The 20,446-nt window shown below is 44.1% G+C and overlaps 1 protein-coding gene across 1 annotated transcript in view; it reads left to right on the forward strand.

Moving 5' to 3' along the window:
- The first annotated feature begins 7,062 nt into the window (after positions 1-7,062).
- Positions 7,063-20,446, forward strand: part of Slc39a10 (solute carrier family 39 member 10) — a 100,104-nt gene continuing 86,720 nt past the window's right edge. The window contains exon 1 of the mRNA XM_041668243.1: positions 7,063-7,079. The gene's annotated coding sequence lies outside the window, so the exon portion shown is untranslated. The remainder of the gene's footprint in view (positions 7,080-20,446) is intronic.

Below are 20,446 nucleotides of genomic sequence, written 5' to 3' on the forward strand. Positions count from 1 at the left end.
AAAAAATGACCTGGGCATACTTGCGCAGAAGGGGTCTAGAAATGGAATTATACTTCAACGAGTTCAAGCCCCAAAGCCCTTGAACTTCTCACCATGCATTTGCAAGAAAAGGTGTCAGCCACAGAAGCAGATCATCCACACTCAGCCACGGGCGTTCCCAGAAACAGGTAGAGATGTAAAAGAAATTAGTTCGGGGCAAATGTACTGGAGTCTTCTCCCTAACTATAAAATCTTGCCCACTCTTTAGCCGCATATGACGAACGATACAAGATGCCCGTAACGATCTCAAAGCAGCTGAACGCTACTCCCTCCTAAAATGACTAAATGTATTTCCTTTAAGTTGCATTTTGAGACAAAAACAAGGCTTACCACTTTGAAGAAACCACAGGAAGCCATATGGTCCCACCCAAAGTTCCTGCAGGCAAACTGTCCTCCTGGGGAAGAAGGGTCAAGGCGTTTTTAAGAGCGGAGCTTTCATGTTTCCCGCACATTAACAATGGCGCTTCCTGTTTTGGCAGCTAACTATACTGAGGCTATCATGAAAGCAGATCGTGGACTTGTCCCTTCTGCACAGTAAAACCCCGTATAGTCTCCCTCATGGTGTGTATAGAGTTCAAGTGGAGATGACCACAGCACGGTTCTCCCAAGGTTGTGTAAATACCGACAGCAAGCCCCCAAAGGATTCAGTAATGTATAGTACCCTAGCCATGAGTTGAGCGTCGGTTCCAGTTGAGTGTGCAGTACTCCTATCTGAAGTGGATTGAGGCTGCTTGCTGCTCTCCAGGACCTGTGTTTTATTAAAGCTATACCACCCTCAATGGGTTAAGACTCAGTGGTTTCTCCCTTCTGTCTGAATTCTTCCTTTTTTTTTTTTTATTCTATCCATTGATGTGTGTTTTCAGGCAAGGTTTTCTTAGTTGCTTTTGGCCTTGAATTCTGCCCCAGCCCAGGTTACGCCAATGCGTCCAATTAAGCTACCTCCTATGGGGAAAGGGATAAAGTTACAGAGAGAAAGACAGAAGTTAGGCTAGAGGAAAGGAAAGAAACAGGGAGAAAATATAGAAAAAGAATGAAAAAAACTATCCATCCAAAATAAAAAGAAACTGGTTATTACAGTCAATAGAAAAAAAAATAACTTTCTCATTAAATGACTTTCTTTTCTTCTTAAATATAACGTGTAAATTACTAGAAATGAGTTTAACTTGAGTTAAGTCTGCACAGATATGTAAATGTTTTATAAGGCTGCTTCATTTAAACTACTTCAGTGATTGGGATAAACACAATAAAAAGCAAAATCCTTCAGGTACTTTGTTTCATAATGTCGCTAATGGCTTACATGTGATTTACTTTAAAAATTTAAAAAACCATCTGCTTCAGACAGATTCCCAATCGCTACCCCGACCAAACGATACTGCACGATAAAGCATCGCTACAGCAGGAGATAAGCCAGACATCTCGAAGCGCAGGATCTGTGGAGCCATCTAGCTAACAGCAACTTGCAAAGTCTGGAATCTGTGCGATGACGGGGTGAGCAGATGTTGGAAGATATCAGGAGGAGATCTGAGGGAAGCAAAGATAATTAGGAAAGAACGCTTTTAGCCGAGTGCATTCTGGGATGGAAGTCAGTGTATGATGCCACAGGCTTTCTGATACAGTGATTACGATTTTTGATTAGGAGTCCTAAAAAAAAAAAAAACTGGCTCTGAAAGAAACATCAACTCTCCAAACTAATGTTTGCCCTCCTCCCATGGCAGTGAACAACTGACTTGATCAAATGATTTTACTGTGAAAATTATCATTGATAGGTGATGGTTTTGTTTTGTTGGAAAAGAAAGAACTTTGTATAGCCCAGGCTATCTCCAAACTCTTTATATAGCTAAGGGCCAAGGACCACCTTAAACTTATGACTCCCTATTTCCATCTTCTCGGTGTTGGGGTGATATCCTCTTCACCTGGTTTACATGGTGCCAAGAATTTACCCAGGGCTTTGAACACACAGGACAAGCGTTCTACCAGCTGAGTTACACCCCCAGCCCAGAGGCATAAAGATGAAGTTCCCTTTTCACCCAAGGATAATCTCATGTCCTATGAAATTTGGTGAAATTACAAAGTAAGATTTGAAAGCTCAAGGATAAATGATCTTCGCTAAGGAAAAACAAGCACAGATACGCAGACACTAGGAGAACGAATAGGCCCTGAAAAGGAATTACAACATGGAGAAACAAGCTGCAGATTTGAGTTTGATGGGAGGGGGATGTTAGGATGCTAACTAGGCTCACAACCATTTCCCCAAAATTTCAGTCTTGTAGGATTTCAAGTTGACACTGTTTTGACCTCTCCCCTACCTAGAGAGGTAAAGCAGGTCTTCCTCCTTTTTTGTTTGGACTTGGCACCTTGATAACTTGGTGGACTGGACTCCATAGCTGCTGCGAGGGCAAATCTCTCATCCAACCCACTCTGGACTTAAGACATTGCCACCAAGGCTATGCTGAGGATTTTTAATGTCTCTATGGCACAGCTTTGTACTGCGCTACTTGGAAACGTTTCAAGTTGACGTCATTCAAGTCAACCGTGAGCAATGTTCAATGGGTGAGTGCGTCCAGGGTTAGGTACTATTTTGTTGAAGACACAACTTGAAGTATTACAGAGCAAAAAAAAAAAAAAAACAAACTGATTCCTGAGGCAGAGGCAAGCCCATCTCTGTGTATTTGAGGCCAACCTGGCCTACACTGAAAGCTCCAAGAAGAAGAGAAAGGAAAAGGAAAAGAAAAACAAAAACTAGAACGAAGGACGCCAAGAAAAGTTTTGTTGGCCTTGATTATGAGATTCACGTGCCTTGACCCTCTCTCTCTTTCAACGCCCTTTCTGAGTTCTTGGCTGATTAGCAAGCGTAGCAGCTGCTAAGCCTAGTAAGGGAGATAAAGTATGTGTCACATAAAAATGCTTGTTGTGTGCGAAAGGAGTCACTCCCCTGAAGCCTTCACTCCCCTGAAGCGTTAGGTAGGTCTAGGGTACTTCCAGTGTAATTTAATTTATTCTTCTTGTGCATGCGTATGTCATAGGGGTGAAGGCATGCCCGGTAAACTAGGAAGAGAGCTTGTTGGGTTAGTTCTTTTCTTGCACCAGGTGGGCTCCAGGGAGCAAATTCAGACTGCGAGCCGTGGTGTTCAATGCCTTTACTCTCTGAACCGTCTCTCCTATCCACGTCTGGGTTTTTAAGAAACAGTTCACATCGGGAGAAATGAAGCAGAGGTAGCTGATTCTTTGCCATTTCACTAAGAGATGTTGAATGGTCACCCCATGATTTTTGAACTCTATACAACCATAATTACAAGGAGTGAAATAAGGCAGAGACTGTCAATTCATTTGCCTTCACCCTTTCTATCAGCTACAAGATTCTAGGATGATGCAGAATGTTGAGTGGATGACACCATTGTCAGGCAAGCGTTCCATAAAGCAATATACAAAAGAATTACTTGTGCTTTAACTTTCTGTGTATAGGAGAGTAAGGGTTGCCAGGGACCGAACCCAGGGCCTTCTGTATATCAAGCTAGTGTTCTACCACAGAGCTACCACCCTCAGCTGTTAACTCCGTGGAAAAACTTGTCAAATCAGATCAGAAGGAAACAGCAACCAAACGTTTTCATTCCTACTGTGACATATAACTGTCTATCCAAGGTAGTGGTCCGTGTGCATGCTGGTTTCCCCACATCCCAATAATTTGTACAGTAGATGCTCTGAAAGTAATTAACAACTTGGCAAAATATTCATGCAGATCAGAAAAAACTAGAAAATTATTAAATGAATAATATGTGCAAAATAGTAATGAAAAGGGTATGTTGCTGGCCATCACCTTATCTACTGAAATTGATCATTAATCCCCAAATGGTTCATTTATATTGTAGGTTATACTAGACAAAAAAAAAAATGTCAAGACAAACTGACGATTAAAACTTCCAGCGTTAGAGTAGCAGAGGGAGATGGAACTCTGAGTTTAAGGCCAATCTAGTCTACAGAGTGAGTTCCTGGACAGCCAGAGAAACTCTATCTCAAAAAACAAAAACAAAATCTGAGTTCAATCCCTAGGACCTACATAGTAGAAGCGGAGAAGCAGGTCTTACAAGTGGTCCCCTGACTTACTCTTCTGAGCTCTATCTTCAGCCCTCATATAAAAAGAAAGAAAGGAAAACACAAGCCAAGCCTTGCAACAACCACTTCAATTCGAATGCTGGAGAGACAGAGACAGCGGGATCCCTGGGGCCTGGCTGCCTACTTGGTCGATGAGAGACCTGTCTGAAGGAGACATTCTGAAGACACCAAGATGGAGGACTGCCGAGAAACAGCAGCAGAGGCTGACCCAGCCTGGGCTCCATACACAGGCAGCCGAAGATGTGCATCTGTGCGCACACACCACACATGCGAAGAAATATATGCATTAAGACATGTTAAGGGCTGGAGAGATGGCTCAGCTGTTAAAGACTAGGATTACAACCAAAATTCTAAGACATGTTCATAGCGTGTGTAGCATTCATGATGCTGGCATTATAAAAGAGTTAAAGAGGGGCTGGAGAGATGGCTCAGTGGTTAAGAGCATTGCCTGCTCTTCCAAAGGTCCTGAGTTCAATTCCCGGCAACCACATGGTGGCTCACAACCATCTGTAAAGAGGTCTGGTGCCCTCTTCCAGCCTGCAGGCATACACACAGACAGAATATTATATACATAATAAATAAATAAAATAAATAAATTAAAAAAAGAGTTAAAGATACAAAAACAAAGCTATGCTCCTGCATCAGTGTTTACCATTCCCTGAGGACTTCCTATTGGACAAAGAAAATGGAAAAAGTCAGAATCCTGTTTTCCACATCTCCCTTGACATTGCTCTATACTCTTTATTATTTTTTTAATATTGCACCTTGAGATTAGCTATAACAAAGGTCCGATTTTAGAGATAAAAGAAAATGGCTTGCAGGCCCAGGCAGATGGGTAGGCATTTCAGATCAGTGCCAACTATGAAGCACACAGAGGGGTCCACTTCCTGGGTAGAAACTCCAGTTCCAGCTATGGGGAAGCTGAAGTGTGAATTAATTGTTGATTACAACCCTCTTCCAACTTCAGGCATTCCTGGCTGCCCAGTGTTGGGGGTACATGTCAAACTCTGATTTCCAAACTCTTCATACAAGAAAGTATGTGATTGAAAGGGGGCTTCAGGAGAAAGATCCAAGAAAGGAGGGCAGGAGTGGTCATATGGGAATCCTCATAAATGTTTGTTTCCACTGAAACAGGGCAAGTATGTGAATCGGTAAAATTAGTACCAGGGGTACATCAGGAGTTGTAGGAAGTGTTAAGGTTACTTCTCCAAACTAGACTTTATGTGCTATGCTAGGGAGGGTCTCAGGTTTACAGAATTATAAGGAGATTTTTCTCATTATCAGTAGAGACAGTAAGATAACCCTGCCTTGTGTGTGTGTGTCTATGTGTATGTGTGATATATGTTTGTGTGTATGTGTTTTGGAAGTGGGGTACCATAGGGATCAAACCTAGGACAGTAGGGTATCCCTGCCTTGTGTGTGCATGTGTGTGGCGTGTATGTTTGTGTTTATGTGTGTGTTTGTATGTGTGTGTGTGTGTGTGTGTGTGTGTTGGAGTGGGGTATCACAAGGATCAAACCCAGGACAGTAAGGTAACCCTGCTTGTGTCTGTGTGTCTGAGTCTCTGTGTGGTGTATGTTTGTGTGTATGTGTTTTGGAAGTGGGGTATCATAGGGATCAAATCCAAGATAGTAGAGTAACCCTGCCTTGTGTGTGTGTGTGTGTGTGTGTGTGTGTGTGTGTATGTGTGTGTGTGTTGGGAGTGGGGTACATAGAGATCAAACCCAGGACAGTAGGGTAACCCTGCCTTGTGTGTGTGTTGGAAGTAGGGTATCACAGGGATCAAACCCAGGATACTGAACATGTTAGGCAACACTAACCTGAACCACATCCCTAGCCCTAGTAATGTGAGTCTCGGTCATGTTTCACATCTGTTTTGTAGGTGGTGTAGTGGTTTCTGCATTTTTTTTCTTTAATGCTGGTCTACTAGTTTTTCTGTCATTAAAAAAAAAACATTATGTGTATGTCTGTTTAAGAAAAGCCTGAGCTATTGGGAGACCTTGCCTTAGAAAAGGGGGGGGGGTGTTGCTGGTTGGTGGTGGTGGAGGAGGCTGCTTTGCACACCTTTAATCCCAGCATTCTAGAGTAGAGGCAGGGCCGGGCGGTGGTGGCGCACGCCTTTAATCCCAGCACTCGGGAGGCAGAGGCAGGCGGATCTCTGTGAGTTCGAGACCAGCCTGGTCTACAGAGCTAGTTCCAGGACAGGCTCCAAAGCCACAGAGAAACCCTGTCTCGAAAAACCAAAAAAAAAAATAGAGTAGAGGCAGGCAGACCTCTGTGAGCTCGAGGCCAGCTACCCGGCTACACAGTAAGACTGTCTCAAAAACAGCTAGTGGAGGAGGGGAGAGGTTGTCTAGTTAGGGAGATAACTCTGTCGGTAAAGACTTGCTTTCTAAATATGGGAGACTGAGTCTGATCGCTAAATATCACATAAAAAAAATTCTGCTATTAAAACAAAGACAGACGGATCCCTGGCTGCCCAGCTCACTTGGCAAGTTCTAGACCAGTGAAAGTCGGCAATGCAAAAGAACATTGATAGCATGGGTCGAATGAAAAATGCCCCCCATAGGCTCAGGTTGTTTAAACACTAGGTCTCTGATGGATGGGCGCTGTTTTCAGAGGCCACGGAACCTTTAGCAAGTGAAGCCTGGCTGGAAAAAGCGCCACACGGGAAGTTCCGCGTCAGCGTTTATGGCCACGCCCACTCCCAGTTCTCCTTCCGCTTTTTGTTTAGGGTTGAAGATGTCGTGACCTTTCCGTTTCCTGACCTGTCCATAGCTTTCACGCCTTCCTCTTCCTGGATTCCGCTTCTGGAGCCATCAGCCAAAATAAACTCCTTCTTCCATCAATTGCATTTGGTCACGGTATGTTAACGCAGCAGCAGAAAGGACCAAATGCAGAAGTCAGTGCTGGAAAGCGGACCTGTTGAGGTGAATATTGTTTTCCATTTGCTTGGGTTTGCTGTTGAGTGTTTTTGTTTTGTTTTGTTTCGGAGGTTTGGGGGTTTTGTCTTTGTTTTGTTTTATTGCTGTTTTGTTTTTTAATGTAGAATACTTGAGAATTTAGAACCAGAAAAAACAGTCGAATGCCGCAAAGTTTAATAAGACGTTTCAGCGGGAGCTTGGAACCAGTGCTGCTAAGAGTAACACAGAAAGGAGGGGCCCAGCTTAAGTGGTTTCAGAGGGAGTGGGGTCTCTTAGGAACTGGGATAGAGGCCATTTTTGTGACCCTTTGGCAAGGAATCTGGCTGCCTCCGGCCTGTGCCTCAAGAGCTTTCCTGAAGCAAACTAAAAAGCCATGGACCAATTTCTTTCGCAAAGGAAACCTCCCAACAGTGTAACATTGAGGCTGTGGCATTGCAATTACTGCTTATTCTCATACAAATTTACAAAGAAAAGAGCAAGTGGGGCAGGCAGAAAAACAAAATGTAAAGTGGGGGGGGGGGGGGCACTAGAGACCTAGCCACAACCCCGGGCCAGAGGGGGCCGGGAACTGTGAGGAAGAAGCTTCCCGCTCTGCATTGGCCCTGCGTGAAGGCTGACACCAGCCCAGGTTATGAAAGGAGAAAGCCGCGGGGGTTGTTTGCTTCTAGAAAACAATCATTTCAACAAACAAAACCTGCTGCTAATGTGGTCAGTGGGGCCAGGATCCGTCTTGAGCTGGCAGCTACACCTGGCAGCTAGTGTCAGCAGCCTGTCACTGGCTTTTGAACTAAGTCTCTATCTTTTGGATTTACTAATAAAAACTTTGGGGCCAGATGCTGGGGTGAAAACCTGCTAGCTCAGAGAGGTTGAGAAAGCAGCTGGCTGACCAGCTCTCCTATGTCATCTGAAACAAAACTCCCTCAGCAGCAGGATGTTTCTCTCATTCTCTCTCTCTCTCTCTCTCTCTCTCTCTCTCTCTCTCTCTCTCCCTCCCACCTCCCACTTTCCCCGTACTGGTTACTTCCATCAACTGGTTGCTTGCTCTGCTTCTTGACCTATGGTTGATTTTATTTAAATAGCAAAATCTCATGGTTTACAGTATGTTCAAATAGCTTGCCACAAGAAGAGGGCATTGGATCCCTTGGAACTGGATTTACAGACAGCTGTTAGCTACCATGTGGGTGTTGAAAAACCAAACCCAGATCCTTGAAAGAGAAGGAGTGTTCTTTTTTGTTTTGTTTTGTTTGTTTTATTTTTGTTTTTATCTTTCAAGACAGGGTTTCTCTGTGTAACAGTCCTGGCTGTCCTTGAACTCACTTTGTAGACCAGGTTGGCCTGGAAATCACTGAGACCCATCTCCCTCTGCTTCCCAAGTGCTGGGAATAAAGGTGTGCTCTAGCACCACCCAGTGAAGGCAGAGTTCTTAACTGCTGGGCCATTTTATCATCCCGGGAGCGATGAACTTTATTGACTCACAATTTTTTTTTTGTCTGCATTTGTTGGCAAGTCTAGACATCTGACATCTCTAGGTGTGCTAACTGAAGATTGGATGATAGGGAAAAGGTGAACGATATTGCGATATTGTTTGCTTCTGCCTAGAAATCTGGCTTATGAACAAATAAAAATTGACGGGGACCAGTAGGGTTCATAGATAGGATACATCTGCCCTAATTCCAATCCCGTTGCTGTGATAAACATACCTTTACAAAGTCACTTCAAGGGACAAGGGCTTATTTGATTTAAAGGTCTAGTGCAGTTTGGTCCCTTGTAGCAGAAGTCAAGGAGATAGAAATGTGTTGGGAATAGTCACACCCACATCTGTCGAGAGCGCAGAAGAATGAACGCAGGCGTGCTTACTACGCAGATGGTTTTCTTCAGTCGTCTACAATCCATGACCCAAACCCAGGGAATGGTGCGATCCGTAGCAGGGTTGGCCTTCCCACATGAATAAGTGAGATCCTGACGATGTCCCACAGACACGTCTGCAGTCCAGCCTCAGTCAGACAGGCCTTCATTGCGACTGTCTTCACAGGCCACTTTAGCTTGCGTCAAGTTGAGAATTCAAAGTCGACGTTCGAGAATATTATAAGAAAAAGTCAAAGCCTGTAACTGTGTCAAAGGAGACTCTAAATTAGAAACCCTGATGTGAAAGCAGCTCAGAGTAGAACAGGGCTTGGGGACTTTCTAATGCAGAGCGTTTTCTCCACGTTCTTCTTAGACTTCAGGTACTGAGTGGGCTGTCACAAGCAAGGATCTTTGATTTAAGGGACTGGAAAGATTAAGCCAGAAGGACCCAGCTTTTGTCATCTGCAATGCCACAGCTCTCTGGTGAACCCTCACGGAGTCTGTCCGTCTTTGCTGTGTCTCTGCCCTCACTTGCCTCAGGTACCAAAGGCTGTGGGAAAGCATTGCATGTAGTTAGATCCTAGATTCTTCTGTGGGTACAACAGTATCCTTTCTAAATGAGCCACTGGCCTTTATAAAGTCATGACGGTAGTATACCCAATATTGTGAAACTCGGTATTAACCTTAGCATGCTTATCTATCATGTAACAAATGGGAAGAATAAAAACATTAAAAAACCAAAGCAAAACTACCTTCTACAATAATATATCCTTCGATTGCCATCATTTCCATTTCAGAGAGCAATGGGGGAGAGAAGGAGGGAGGGAGGGAGGGAGATGGAGGAAGGAAGGGTACGGGAGAGAGCTTTTCTCTGGTCTTAGGATCCAAGGGACAGGATGGGACTGTGGAGCATCCTGATGGAAACAGGCTAGAAGCCCTTGCGACTTTTTTTTTCAGTAAGCTCGCAAGTTGCCATGGTAACTTACCAGGCTATGACACTATGGGAGTTTTAGGATACAAATTTTGATTACATTCTTAAAGGAGGATATCAAGTGCGTGCATTGAAAGAGTGTGGAAAGCATCTTTTGGAAGTAGATCCAAGCTCGTTGCAGAGACTGATTAGAGCTTTTGAAACGGTGCCTGGGGAGGAAAACAAAAGAGCTATAGCAACTAGCGAATCTTGCTGCACCTGAAAGGAAGTGCTCACACCGTGAGCAAGGCTGACCAATCCCTGCTCTGACGTCATTTACAGGCGCACATCTCTGTAGGAGTCTAGGGTGGATGCCTGGCTTTCTGCTTGCTTGTCTTGTCCCTTGGTTTTACTTCCAAAAGACTCCCTTTCAATGCAGTCTTTCCATTCCGGTTCGTCTGTCTGTTCCTGAATCCCTTCTTAATTTTCTTGAGAAAAAAAAAAAAAAGCAGAAATGAAAAGATTCTAAAGGCAGAAGTTTTGAATGAGAAGGAGTATTCCTAGAAGAAGCTTGATAACCGTACCGTGACCACCTTTGATTTTTGCTCATTTGCTTTGTGAAGTCCTGGAGTTAAACTTAGAACCTTGGGCACGTGGGGCACGTGCTATAATCACTGAATCACATTCCCAACCCATTTATTATTTTTTTTATCAATTTATTTTTTAATTTTATTTTTAATAATAATGTGTATTGTGTTGTGGGTGGGTGTGGGTTTGTGAATGTACACTCAGTGCCCATAGGAGCCAGAAAAAGGCATCAGCTCCCCCCTGGAACTGGAGTCACAGGTTGTTGTGAGCTGCCCTCCTTACTTACGTGCTGGGATGGAACTGGGATCCTTTGCTAACTGCTGAGCCGGTTCTCCATCCCTGACTTTTATTTTTCCATGTGGTCTCATTAAGACTGGCGTTGACTTACATAGGCTATGCTGTACCTCTAGATAGATCCCTGTTATCTACTCTATTGGGTGTGGTGATATCTGACTTTGCCACTGGGGCTTCCCAGAGCAGTGGACCATGCTTTTGCAGAAATAGAGCTGAATAAGCGAACAGGCCTTCTTCTTAGGGTTTCATCTTTACCAGGAAATTTTCAGGCTCATTAGGAAATGGAAGCCAATACAAAGCAACATTAAAACAAAACAGAACCCGAAGTAATTAAACAGCCTCTTGCCGATCATGCTCTTCAAGGCTCCCCAAGGAGTCTTCCTATTTAATACCTGACATACAACTTTGAAAAGCCAAGACCAGAACACCTTTGACCAAGTTTAGCATTGATCCATGATAAAATCACCTGAAGAAAACAGAAATAGAAAATAGTCAAGTCCTATACCCGATACTATTTCTCCTAAATTCTGGAACAAGACAAAGGTGGCCGTTCTCTCTACCCTTATTCAGTGTAGAGCTAGAAATCACATCTAGAGCAATAAGACAAGAAAAAGATATGAAAGGGATATGAACAAGCAAAGGAAGAAATCAAATTCGCCCACTTTTAGATGGCATGACCCTGTAGTTAAAGGAGCCTACAGACTTCACAGAAACTTTTTTTTTTTTGTGGAAATTTATTTATTTATTTATTTTAATTTATTTATTTATTAAAGATTTCTGTCTCTTCCCCGCCACCGCCTCCCATTTCCCTCCCCCTTCCCCAATTAAGTCCCCCCCCCTCAGCCCAAAAAGCAATCAGGGTTCCCTGTCCTGTGGGAAGTCCAAGGAACCCCCACCTCCATCCAGGTCTAGTAAGTTGAGCATCCAAACTGCCTAGGCTCCCACAAAGCCAGTGCATGCAGTAGGATCAGAAACCCATTGCCATTGTTCTTGAGTTTTCAGTAGTCCTCATTGTCCGCTATGTTCAGAGAGTCCGGTTTTATCCCAGGCTTTTCCAGACCCAGGCCAGCTGGTCTTGGTGAGTTCCCAGTTGAACATCCCCATTGTCTCAGTGTGTGGGTGCACCCCTCGCGGTCCTGAGTTCCTTGCTCGTGCTCTCTCTCCTTCTGCTCCTGATTTGGACCTTGAGATTTCAGTCCTGTGCTCCAATGTGGGTCTCTGTCTCTGTCTCCTTTCATTGCTTGCTGAAGGTTAATATTCAGGAGGATGCCTATATGTTTTTCTTTGGGTTCTCCTTATTTAGCTTCTCTAGGATCACTAATTATAGGCTCAATGTCCTTGGTTTATGGCTAGAAACCAAATATGAGTGAGTACATCCCATGTTCCTCTTTTTGGGTCTGGCTTACCTCACTCAGGATAGTGTTTTCTATTTCCATCCATTTGCATGCAAAATTCAAGAAGTCCTTGTTTTTTACTGCTGAGTAGTACTCTAATATGTATATATTCCATACTTTCTTCATCCATTCTTCCATTGAAGGGCATCTAGGTTGTTTCCAGGTTCTGGCTATCACAAACAATGCTGCTATGAACATCGTAGAGCATATACTTTTGTTGTATGATAGGGCCTCTCTTGGGTATATTCCCAAGAGTGGTATTGCTGGATCCAGGGGTAGGTTGATCCCAAATTTCCTGAGAAACCGCCACACTGCTTTCCAAAGTGGTTGAACAAGTTTGCATTCCCACCAGCAATGGATGAGTGTACCCCTTTCTCCACAGCCTCTCCAGCAAAGGCTATCATTGGTGTTTTTTATTTTAGCCATTCTGACAGGTGTAAGATGGTATCTTAAAGTTGTCTTGATTTGCATTTCCCTGATTGCTAAGGAATTTGAGCATGACCTTAAGTGTCTTTTGGCCATTTGAAGTTCTTCTGTTGAGAATTCTCTGTTCAGCTCAAAGCCCCATTTTATAATTGGGTTGGTTAGCCTTTTACGGTCTTGTTTCTTGAGATCTTTATATATTTTGGAGATCAGACCTTTGTCAGTTGCGGGGTTGGTGAAGATCTTCTCCCAGTCAGTGGGTTGCCTTTTTGTCTTAGTGACAGTGTCCTTTGCTTTACAGAAGCTTCTCAGTCTCAGGAGGTCCCATTTATTCAATGAGGTCCTTAATGTCTGTGCTGCACAGAAACTCTTAAAACTGGTAGGTACACTCAGCAAACTCCGTATTTAAAAAAAAACAAACAAAAAAAACTAGTATATTTTTAAAATAACAACAATGAACTTGCCTAGAAAAACAGAAAATTATGGTTCGTTCCAATAGTTTTAAAGAGTAAAATAAAGTACTTAGGTGCAAACATAACCAAGACCCCTACAATGAAAACTTTAAGATACTGAAGAATAAGCCGGGTGGTGGTGGCCCACGCCTTTAATCCCAGCACTGGGGGGGGGGGGGCAGAGGCATGCAGATCTCTGTGAGTTCGAGGTCAGCCTGGTCCACAGAGCTAGTTCCGGGACAGGCTTCAAAAACCACAGAGAAACCCTGTCTCGAAAAACCAAAAAAAAAAAAAAAAAAAAAAAAAAAAAAGATACTGAAGAATAAATGTTTAGGAAGACACCAAGAGAGGGAAGACCTCCCTCATCATGGATTGAAAGATTAATATTGTTTTAAAGAAGTGCTATGTAGCCAAAAGCAACCTAAGACTCAACCCAAGTCCCAACAAAATTCAAATGATAGTCATCACAGAACTAGAAAAAAAAATCTTAAAATTCATATAGAAAGCCAAAGGACCCTGAATTGCTAGAACAATCTTTAGCAGAAAAGGCGATGATGAAGACATAACACTTGATCTCCAATTATATTAAAAAGTCATGATAAGAAAACAGCATATCCTTGTCAAAAGAAACCAAAGAAACTTATAGACAGTGGGCTAGAGTAGATGACCGAGCAGTACGTCAATACACTTAGAGATTTCAAAAGCATGCATTGGAGAAAAGACTTCTCTTGAATAAGGATGCTGGGGCTAGGCAGTGGCACATGCTTTTAATCCCAGCACTTGGGAGGCAGGCGGATCTCTATGAGTTCAGGGCCAGCCTGGTCTCTGGTATCAGGACAGCCAGGGCTGTTATACAGAGAAACCCTGACTCGAAAAAACCAAACAAGGAAAAACAAAACAAAACAAAAAAAAAACGGGAGGGGATGGGGGGAGTTTGCTCGTGCAAAGTAATTTTCTGCATATAGAAGAATGAAACTGGATTTCTATCTCTTAATGTGCCCAAAGAAATCAAAGTAGGCCAAAGACTTTAACTTTGGCATAACTAGATAAAAATACTAGACTTCTTCAAGGCATAAGCAAGGGTTTTCTGAAAAGGATGCCAACAGGATGGCCACAAGGAATAGTCCTGAAAACTGACAGAGTAAACTCAGGACATTGAAAGGCTTCTGCACAACAAACAATCAGAGAGGAGAGACTATAGAATGGGAGAAAAACCTTGCACCAAATACAAGTCCGACAAGCGATTAGTATCCACCGCATATGGGAATTATACAAATCAGGACGAGGCTGTAGCTCAGTTGGCAGAGTGCTTGCCTAGCGTGAACAAGGCCTTAGTTTGACCCACAGAACCGCTTCAGACAGACACGGTAGGACATACCTATCTGTAATACCAGCATGTAAGGGGGGGAAGCGAGAAAACCAGAATTTTAAGGTGACCCTCAAGGCCAACCTAGGCTGCAGGAGATCCTGCCTCAAAAAAATAAAAAGTAAAAGGAAGGAAGAAAATTTCTTTTGAAACTATACTTAATCCAAATGCCACAACAAAAACACAACCAGTGACAAAATAAAACAAATTATCCAATGAATAAATGGGCCAGTAACACTAAAACAAATCATCCAATGGATAAATGGGCCAGTAACACAATAGAAGAGGTACAAATGGCCAATGAAACACTTGCAAAATGTATCCGTTTTAATATGCAATTAATTAAGATGCAATTTAATATGCAAATGAAAGTCTGTCCAGCAGTCATGGTCAAGAAAACAAGAGAGAGGGAGCTTTAAGAATACAATGAACTGGATTCATCGCTGTTGGAGTGCAGATTTTCACGGGAGTCAATACAGAGATTAAAAAAATATACATATCGGGTTGGGGGAGTAGCCCAGTTGGTATATAAAAATATACATATCGGGTTGGGGGAGTAGCCCAGTCGGTATATAAAAATATACATATCGGGTTGGGGGAGTAGCCCAGTCGGTATATAAAAATATACATATCGGGTTGGGGGAGTAGCCCAGTTGGTATATAAAAATATACATATCGGGTTGGGGGAGTAGCCCAGTTGGTAGTGTTTTTCTAGCATGTTCTAGGTCGTGGATTCAATCCACAGTACACATAGAACTGATTATTGTGGTACGTGCCTGAAAACAGCAGGGTCAGATGTTCAAGGTCACCCTCCTGTACAAATCATCCTTCTGTACAGATGAAGTTAGAGGTGGCTGTGGGCTTCCTGAAACGTTGCCTCAAAAGCAAACTAACAGAACGGGGGGGGGGGGGGGGGGGGGAGCAGGTGGAGAGGATAGAGAAGCCATGTTCAGTACCTGCTGGCCACCTAGTGACTCAAAACCCTCTGTAACTCCAGGTCTGTGGAGTCAGAAGCCTCCTCTGAGCTTCTCAGGTACTCGGTACACACACGGTGTTCATGCAGCCAAAGCGCTCACACACTTAATGTAAAATGAATCTTAAAAAGGGAGGGGCCACCCCCAGGAACTAGAACTACGGCATAGCAAAGTTCTATCACTCTTGGGTACGCGCTGAAGGGACACAGCCAAAATACACATTGGATGGTACGGCTGTTTAGAACCAGCCCAGCTCTCTATCAGTAGATGAGATGAATGGATGAAGAAAATGCGGTACATGCGCACAATGTTATATAAGTGTATGTAGTTTTAAAGAAAATTAGATCATAATATTTAGAGGGGAAATGGTTTTGTTTTTTTTTTTTTTTTTTTGATTTTTCGAGACAGGGTTTCTCTGTGGTTTTGGAGCCTGTCCTGGAACTAGCTCTTGTAGACCAGGCTGGTCTCGAACTCACAGAGATCCGCCTGCCTCTGCCTCCCGAGTGCTGGGATTAAGCCACCACCGCCCGGCCTGGACATCACTATGTTAAGTGAATCACGTTCCTGCATGTTTTAAGTGCAAAACCCAAGTTTTGGAATATGTGTTGGGGGGGGGGGGTGTATCATGAAACCAGAAGTGACATCACAAAATGAGAAGAAGACATTTCAAAGGAAAGAGAAATCGGGAAAGGGAACTGGAAGCATCGCGATGCTAGCCGGTAATCTCAGCCCTAGGAAGGTGGGCACTGGAAGACTCAGAATTCCGGGTCGTCCTCAAGTAGACAGGAGACTGAGGCCAGGCTGGGGTGAGACACCAAAAAACGAAGGGAAGGGCTGGAGAGATGGCTCAGTGGATAAGAGCGTTGCCTGCTCTTCCAAAGGTCCTGAGTTCAATTCCCAGCAACCACATGGTGGCTCACAACCATCTGTAATGGGGTCTGGTGCCCTCTTCTGGCCTGCAGGCATACAACAGACAATATTGTATACATAATAAATAAATATTAAAAAAAAAGATTATGAAATTTAAAAAAAAAAAAACGAAGGGAGGCAGAGGCGTGGACTGACCTACTACCCGAGGGAAAGAGAGGAGCCAGCCAGAGAGGCGGGAGAGGTCCAGGGAGAGCAGGGGTGGAGACGGTAACAAAGGCAATGACACACAGGTATGAAGTGTTATTCTTTCGTATGCCAGTCTATAAATAGCGGGAAAACAAGAAAAATCAAGGTTCAGCCACCTCCAGATTCCTGAATACGAATTACAGCAAGTCACTACTGAAAGATTTACATTTAGTTTAGACTTCTCTACAGCAGTTACAGACTGCATCATGGATTAACGTGACCATCTTCGCTTTAGAGCAGACCTCGTCCCTTCTCTATTTTTGCACAGTTTACAAGCTGAGGGTGTCTTTTAAACTTTTAACGCTTGGAAAAAGAAAAGGAGAGAGTATTTTTTGACGTGTGGAAATGGCGTAAAACATAAATTTCACCCGTCCATAAAGCTGGACTGGAACACGACCACACTTGTTCACGCATGCACTGTCTGAGACGACTTCCGGACAGTTGTCCACAGGCCACCTGTCAAGCAAAACCCAAATATTTACCACTCGGGCCTTTGCAGAAAAGGCTAGCTTGTCCCTGACGTAAATCATGGTCTCTACTCTTGCCAGAGAGCAACCTGAAGCATCTAAGAATGTCATTAATCAAATTATATTAGTACTAAGCTAAAAAAGAGTGGTTTCAATAAAAGCTCACTGCCCTGAACCTAAAGACAAAGAGCAGACTCCTGGGATGGAGCATGAAGAAGGTAAAATACACAGAAGAGAACAAGAGACACTAATTTCGTCGAACAGAAAGCAAGAAGCTTTCCAGTGTAATTTGCTGTTGGGTTTCCTTTCTCACACAGGAAGCTAAAATGCCGCGTTTCCACCCAAGGGGAAACTATAAAGGCACCGCCGTTCAGTGATTCTTTTTCCAGAAGAGCTAATGGCCAGTGTATGAAAGTTCAATGTCTAACCTTGTTTGTCAAACTGAAGTAGGACGTGCTGGAAAAGTACAAAGGAGGGGGACTTGCAGACGTATTGCCTGAGACTGTTATCTTTCATTAACTCCAACGACCCTAGAAACTGGAAACAGTGCCAAGGGCATCTTCAGTGTAGGAAAAAGCCAAGTCTGCATTCTAAATCGATGCAAAGGTATGATCAGATTATAAAGTTTGAGGTAAGGGAGTATAGCTCCATGCCTGCCTAGCCTGCCAGAGGCCGTGGGTTCAAATCCCAGCACCGTATACACTGGGTGTAGACGCGCACACCGTAACTTAGTTGAGAGGCAGAATGGGGGCCTTGGACTATGTTATAGTTGGGACGCCATAGCTGACAGCCTCGGCCTGGGTCTCACGGTGCTTCTGTGAGAGGAGACTCCAGAATGCTGAGTTCCCAGATACTGACAGCCCCACATCTCCACCGGGAGTTTCCTCAGAGCTCAGGGCCTGGCCTGTAAACAGAGTCGGCTGCAGTGCGGGGCTCAGGCACCGGTAAGGATTCCCTCAGACCCCTGTCTTGTTCCTCATAGGCCATCAAAGCTACCATCTCCCTCCCCAATCTGCTGGGAGAAAGCGTCTACTCCGCCAGCATCAACATTTCCTTGCCTGCTCTGCAGCTTTTCCCAGGATTTGATTTCTCACTGGGGTTGAAGCACATTCTCCAAAGGCCATGCCCTTTCTAGAAGCTTCTTCGGAAGCGTTTACCATTCTGGTTACTTCCAGAATGCACACCATTTGGTATCAAACATCGTAGCACGCACTACCTTCTCTTACACAGTTTCAAGGAACTGAAGAGACAGTCTTGGTCCAGTAGTGTGGGCACAAAGGGTGCTTGATAGGCGAACTTCCTTTACATCAGCTTGACCCAAGCTGAAGTCATCTGAGGGGGAACCGCAATGAAGAAAACACCTCCACAGTAGTGGTTTTCAACCTTCCTAATGCTATTCCTCATGTTGTGCTGACCCCCAGCCAGAAAATTATTTCATTACTGCTTCACAAGATGCAATTTTGCTACTCTTAATGAATTCTCGTGTAAACATCTTCTATGTTGCTCCATGAAAGGGTAGCTCACTCTTCCAGGGGGTCGTGACCCACAGGTTGAGAACCCCTGCTCCCTAAGCTCAGCCTGTAGGCAAGTTGATAGGGAATTTTCTTAGTCAGTAGTTGATGTGGGTGGACCCAGTCCATGGTGAGTGAAGTCACCCCTGAGTTGGTGGTCCTGGGTTTTATAAAAAGCCAGGCTGAGCAAGCCATCATGAACAGCTCTCCTCCATGGCCTCCGCATCAGCTCCTGCCTCCAGGTTCCCACCTCGACTGAGTTCCTGCCTTGACTTTCCTCCACGGACTGTGATTTAGGATACCTAAGCCAAATAACCCTTTTTCTCTTCAAGTAGCTTTTGGTCATGGTGCTCCATCACCGCAATAGGAAACAAGCCTGTTGCTTTTCGGGGGAAACTACGAATTGTTCAGTCAATACGCTGGGCTTTTAGATTTCTTGGGTCTTAGTTTACAATGCTTCACGAGTGAGTAGTGTACTGCAAGGCCTGTCAGGATTACTGCTGCAGGTCTCCAGGGAGCTTTCATTTCCCGTAGAGCCGAAGGTATAACTGCCTAGAGGAGGAAGGCGCTCTCAGCCTGAAGTGGAGCATGGGACGAAGGCACCTCGGCTGGTAGCCTGTTCTGAGGAAGCTGAGGAACCCGCTCTGAAAGTAAGGCTTGCTGCAAAGGCTGAGATGTAATGAATGTCAGATCTTTCGATAGAGAATGCATGTAATATAAATCTGGATTTCTGGAAATGGCTTACACTGCTTGGCGGCCACAATCAGCATTCCAACTTTGCACAAAGCCTCATCCATCTGTCTGGAGGTTTTTCTCTGTTTACAAGTCCTGATTTGGAGAAGAGACACCTCTTCTTCTTACTTTTTTTTTTTTTTACCAGTCTTCTTTTCTGGCTTTTGAGCAATATACTTTATATTAACTGATAATTATTTTCACAGCTTTGAAACATTATTGTCACTTTATTTTTCTGTTTTGAGACAGGCTTCATCCCGGGTTGCACAGGCTGGTCTGCTGCTCTGAGTTAAGGTGATCCTCCTGCCTCAGCCCTCCTGATACTGGGAGGACTGGTATTACTAGCCAATGCCGCCGCTCACTGCTTATTGGTAATACATAGATTTCTCACTGCTTATGATCTGAATGTGAAATTTCTTACACAGGCTCCTATGTTAGAACATTTGGTCTCTCCAGACTGGTACTGTTCTCATGGGTTTCTGGAGTTTTGGGGAGGCGGAGCTTAGCTGAAGAAAGTGTATCTTTAGGGGTCAAGCTTGAAGCTGAGTTTCGTTCTTGCCCCTCTGCTTCCAGTTCTTCTGATGTAAGAGGTAGGCACCCCAGCTTGTACAAGCTCAGCCCTGAAGTTCCCACTGCCCATCCTTCCCTGATGTGAGGGGCCCGCCTCCCCTCAAATTGTGTGCCAGAGTAAATCCTTCCTCCTTCAAGTGGTTCTCTCAGCTATTTGGTGGCAGTGGCGAGAGAAGAGAAGTCACTAATACAGAAATCTGGAAGTGCTAAGTGGGCACGATTCTTCAGTGAGGCTGACCACGTGGTGCCTTAGCCTTTGGAGTCAGTTCGAGGGAAGAGCGTGGAAGCCCTAGAAGGTTGCAAGGCAAGCCTCTTGGGCCAATTCTTCATGCCTCTCTAGGCACGTGGCTCAAACCTTTGAAACAAAAGACAGATTTTCCAAATGAAAGCAAGCAACTTAATACTACTTTTGTTAGTTGAGAGGCCTCTTAACGACGTGAACACCCAAAGAAACAGGGAGGTCTGTTGTGTATTTCCAAGCCTAGGTTTTAGAAAGGGTGAAAGGCCGTAGAAAGTAAGAGGAAAGATTACGTTTAGATATAAATGCTTTGAGAGGAACTTAACAAAGGCAGCTGCATGGCGTGAGAACCTCAGGGACTTCCTAGGGCCCACTTCATGGAAGAAGAGCAAGCGGAAGGTCACAGACTTCCCTGCTTTTTCTAGTCTTCTCTAAATGTAAAGGTGCCATGTTTGGAGATAAGTCTATCATCACCCCAAACCTCCTGGTTTTC

The sequence above is a fragment of the Microtus oregoni genome, unplaced genomic scaffold (genome assembly GCF_018167655.1).
Source record: "Microtus oregoni isolate MIOR12 unplaced genomic scaffold, Mior012 000018F_ref0000195, whole genome shotgun sequence".
In the NCBI taxonomy this organism is placed as follows: domain Eukaryota; kingdom Metazoa; phylum Chordata; class Mammalia; order Rodentia; family Cricetidae; genus Microtus; species Microtus oregoni.